Source organism: Pristis pectinata, chromosome 1 (assembly GCF_009764475.1).
Source record: "Pristis pectinata isolate sPriPec2 chromosome 1, sPriPec2.1.pri, whole genome shotgun sequence".
NCBI classification, from domain to species: domain Eukaryota; kingdom Metazoa; phylum Chordata; class Chondrichthyes; order Rhinopristiformes; family Pristidae; genus Pristis; species Pristis pectinata.
The window spans coordinates 52,279,206-52,284,188 of record NC_067405.1 but is presented as its reverse complement, the minus strand read 5'-3'; the positions used below and the strand labels follow the sequence as shown (position 1 = coordinate 52,284,188).

At 40.6% G+C, this 4,983-nt stretch overlaps 1 non-coding gene across 1 annotated transcript; it reads left to right on the top strand.

The window, feature by feature from the left end:
* The first annotated feature begins 212 nt into the window (after positions 1 to 212).
* LOC127579060 (U2 spliceosomal RNA) lies at positions 213 to 401 on the top strand. The gene has a single exon (XR_007957631.1). It is a non-coding gene; the product is annotated as a U2 spliceosomal RNA (small nuclear RNA).
* The last annotated feature ends 4,582 nt before the right edge of the window (positions 402 to 4,983 follow it).

Sequence of the window (4,983 nt, the reverse complement as noted above, 5' to 3'; positions counted from 1 at the left end):
AAACGTTGTTTTGTGTGCCATCCATACAGATCATTTTATCATATCAGTACATTGAGGTTGTACAAGGGAAATGCAATAACAGAATGCAGAATATAGTGTTATAGTCACAGAGAAGACTACAAATATGTAGACTTGATTACACTATGAATGCATAGACTGGACACCATTATGAATGTAAAGAAAGCCATGCACTGTTTTTGAATTTGTTGTATATATCTTTTATGAATAAAGTTTATTTTCAGGGAAAAATCTATTCTTATCAGTTTAATATCTGATATGACCCTTATCTGGGGAGCATGCATTAAATTGATTATTAGAACAGGGAGATGGAAAAGGGGCTTATCCCTCTGCTCTGTGCACCAACTCAGCATCACAATGCCTCTAGGAATGGTGCTCTTCCCTTTTGGGAGAATTTTAAAGCTGGAAGGAAAAGACTAAACTCCATTGCACCAGGTGTGTGGTACTGTAATGTTGTTTATTTGGGACAGTGGTTTTCACAGTAACTGCAGCCACTATCTGGTTCTCACGGCTGCTTTGCTCGTTGGCTACTCACTCCATTGTCATTTCAAAGGCATGGTGGAGAAGGACTGCAATCCAAGGTCTTGCTGCCACTGGATACTGAGGGGCAGATTCCAGTGTACCAGCCCCTCAATAGTGTATTGTTCAAAGACACTACATGCGTGGCATTGGTACTTTGTAGACAGAATGTATTGACTTGATGGACTTGAGATTTTGAATGTAAAGAAAAACATGCACTGTATTGTATTTCCTGTACATATTTTTATGAATAAAATTTATTTTTGAAATAAATATGAAGAAGGGCTGGAAAAGGATGTAAGGGTCCTTGTCGAGGTTTGCTCAGAGCACCTCTGTAATAGAGGACTATTCACTATGTTGTGGTCTGCCGTAATGCCACACTCTGTTATTCATGGAGATTAGTGTCATACAGGAAAGAGTGCACTTATACTTGGCTGACATTCAAGCGAGAGATTCTTATTGACTTGACCATGTGAGAGCGGAGAGGCTGATGTGATGTTGTTTTCTAGAATGGATATGGGATTGAAGGATATGTCCTTTACTTCCAGCTGGGGGAGAGGACACAATGGTATTGGTGCCCAAGTTCAATATGTTAAAGGAAAGAGTATGCTTCTGTGATCTGCTGTGCTCTGATTCCCCTCGCAGTGGTCATGGTGTAGGAGAATTCAGTTGACAAGAATGCATAAGCATGAAGTGTGACAAAATATCCTACCAGTTCTAGGTTAGATTTTCAGACGGAAGTGTTTCTCCTATACAGAATATTAGTAATAAATAAAAGGTAGATTGTGCACATTTCAAAGCAATCACTCTAATACCTAATGCTTTAAATAAATACATAAATATTGGACCTCTTGCTGTGGAATAGTGACATATTTGGAGCAGTGATCCTGCTTGCAATAACTTCCTGATTTAAGCCCCTAGTTATTCTCATGAGGTAGGAACAACCAAAGGCAGAATTGCCCTGCAATCTCTCACACAGTTTCAGAGCTGAAGCAAGCTGCAAAAGAAATGCAAACTACTGCACTCAGCATTTGTGGAGTGAGAGAAAATAAATGTTTTGGTTGTGGACACTTTCTCAAAACTGATGCCTGCCACTCATTAAATTACCAGCTCCCTGAGGAAGAGCAGTATAGTCCTATCCTTAATGGAAATCCTACACTTCTCTAAATAATGGCAAAGCTGGGATATATTTCGAGTTGAGTTTATTACACAAGTACGATGAGTACAGGTGCAATGAAAAACTTGCTTGTAGGTACAGACAACACACAGAATATAAATTATACATTTAATGGTGATGTAATAAAAGTATCAGTTAAAAACTTTGTCTGAACTGGGGGTAATGCACAAAGAAAAACTCATTAACACATATGCTAGTGATACATAATCTGTAAATTCAGAGATAGTGTCATGCCTCCCACATGCCAGGCCTCCTTTTGGTATAACGCAGCACAAGGTGTTGAGCAGAGTACGAGTACTTTAATCCTAACTTCACTTTGTTAGCAATATCAGTCAATTAATTTTCCCCCACAGGAGCTGCTTGCTGAGGAGGTGGGGATATCAAGGCTGTAGATTTCTGTATTACTGAACAAAGTTCGTTGATTGCTTCCATGATCAACAATTCCAAATGCAGCCAGCAGAGGCATAAAACAACTGTATCCAGGCTGTCATGTCATCTATAGGCTTCTCACTTCTAATTTTTTTTTTATGTTCTGTTCCCCACCACCACCCCCCCCCGCCCCTTCTTTAAAATTGTTGCTAATGATTGTATAAATCCCATTGATAGGTCACCAGGAGATGCTGATCCTCCTCATTATGGCTTTTGTAGAGATTCCATCCGATTGTCCCATGTGTGAGTAACCCGAGTTTTTCTGACTACTCAGGACATGTGATCTAACGGACAGCAGCAAATTAAAGTCAAAGTCAAAGTTGAGTTTATTGTCATATGCGCGAGTACACGTATGCACAGGTGCAATGAAAAACTTGCAGCAGCATCACAGGCACAAAGATCATATAAGCAGCATTTGCAAGAAAAACGTAAATTAAATGTAAATTATACACAATTTTTACAAGAAAGGACACAATTAGAACAAAAAAACACAGTCCATTTTAGTTCAAAGTGATCAAAGTAGTCATAGTGTTGCTAAACTGTAGTGTTTAGGGTTTTGCTGGTTGGTTCAAGAACCGAATTGTTGAAGGGAAGTAACTGTTCTTGAACCTAGTGGTGTGGGACCTCAGGCTTCTGTACCTCCTGCCTGATGGTAGCTGCGAAAAGATGGCATGGCCAGGATGGTGGGGATCTTTGATGCTGGATGTTGCCTTCTTGAGCCAGCGCCTCCTGTAGATACTATCAAAAGGTGGGGAGGGATGTGCCTGCGATGTATTGGGCAGAGTCCACTACTCTCTGCAGCTTCGATATTGTTAGATTTCTCTGATTGTACAGAGACGTGGATCATGCTCATTTATCATCAGTCAACCTCCATTAGCTTACTCTGAATGGCCTGAGCAGTGAGTATTAATATACAACCAACTCGAAACTTGGAATGGAAATTATCCATTATCAAGCACCTATAGAGCTCAAAGAACATTCAGAAGGAGGATCCCTGGCCAAATTTCTTCTCCCTAATTCAGAGGTTTGAGACAATGTGCAATGCCCTCAAAAGATGCAAGCAGATGAGATAAACTAGCTCAGTGTAGACTGGAAGATCTGTGTGACTCATCTACACTGTCACCAATGGTGTCTATTTGTGAAATTACATTGTTAATTATCTCTATCTGTTGGTACAGTTATGTGCTACAACATTATAATTTCTGTACTTCTGCACCCCATCAGGGTGCTTCGCTCTTTCTCTTTAGTTTTAGCCTCCATATGTTATGAGACCTCTCCATAGCTTGCAGCCTGATAATCTCTAAGGCTTGGGAGGTGGTGGGTGGGGGAAGGAGGATGAGTGAGCACATGGGAAAGGGAAGGATTAGTTTGGGGAAAAACATCGAGAGACCAGCCCAGACCTGCTGACTGCACAGTTTAATGGAGGCTGGGTGAAGATTGGAAAACCAATCTGCTCTCAGAAAACAAGTTTATTTTAAAAGTATGTTCATCAGACTGGCAGCCACTGATTTACTTTGCAAATTTTGCAGTGGGTGGCTCTGTCTTCCACTCCTCAGGAAACACAGTAATGGCAGCAAGGTGTGGACACCATTGGAAAGAAGGTTTGCATAGCACTCAGAGTGGGTCTGACAGAGCAGCAGTACTTCTCTGCAGTGCCCCAAGTTACTTTCTATCAGACTGTCAGCTCCCTCTGTGAGATCCCCTGGGGTGGGGGGATGAGGCATTCCTCATCCCTTCCTCACCACCAAGGTCGGTGATCAGATTTACCTGGTTCTGTGCCAGCTTTAGAATCTGTCCTGCCCAATCAGACTTGCCTTCCAGTTGGGGAATTCCTTAAAGTCAAAAGACATATTTTGTGAAGTTAAAGTTTCATGTTGGGCTAGAAACCCATATCTCCTATCAGAGCCTCTGCTACCCTCCCCTACCCTACCGCACCAGCATCCATTTAACTCTATCCAGTAAATAACCAGACCAACATGTGTCTTATAACATGTCCCAGATGATTCATATTTCCACATACAAAAGATATTAATGCACTTAGATTTTTCAATGGTGCCTGCTCTTTTCTAACTGCTCACTGAAGCAGTTAGATAAGCTACCGCCTTGTTCATAATTAGAAAATGAACCAACTATATTTTGTGACTTGAGATTTAATAGCAAATGGTCAAATGCTTAATATACGACTGTGAGAAATGTAGATTAGATAAAAATAGCAAATAAGAAAGAAGGACCAGATGGAATAGCAGCCCATGCACAATGACTATTCCTGATTTTATTTTAAAATGCTTTTGGAGAAGATATGTTCAAATAATTAAAGATATTTTGCTGTCCTGTCAAACATAAATCTTTAAACCCCATTGTTGGATTAATTCCTTAATGCAAGAATGCAATTGGAGTGTGAATAGAACCAGGATTACCATACAGTGCACATTCATGTGTAAAATGAAATTTCTATTTCATTGAAGCAATGCACTGTAATAAGCTTTTATGTTCTCTCCAGGGAGGTGCTTGCTGATTTCTGACACAACCTGCCTGAAAGTTGCACTTTCCAATTTATATATTCATGCTCACCATTTGGAAAGTCATGTGTTGATATCTTTTCTGTCCCAGCCTCTGCTCCCCCCGACCCTACACCCTCCCCTTTGAGCTGTAATAAAGGTTACACTTGTCTGTTAACTTATTTCAGATTTTTCTGTACAACACTGCAAAGCATAGGAGCAGGGCAGAGAAATATTTTCAGTTTATCAGCAGAAACAGCAGAGCTGAAACATTGTCAGGTGCGGCTTAGTAACTGTAAAGAACAGAAGGGCTACCTCTATAACGCTTGGAGGAAGTGTTAA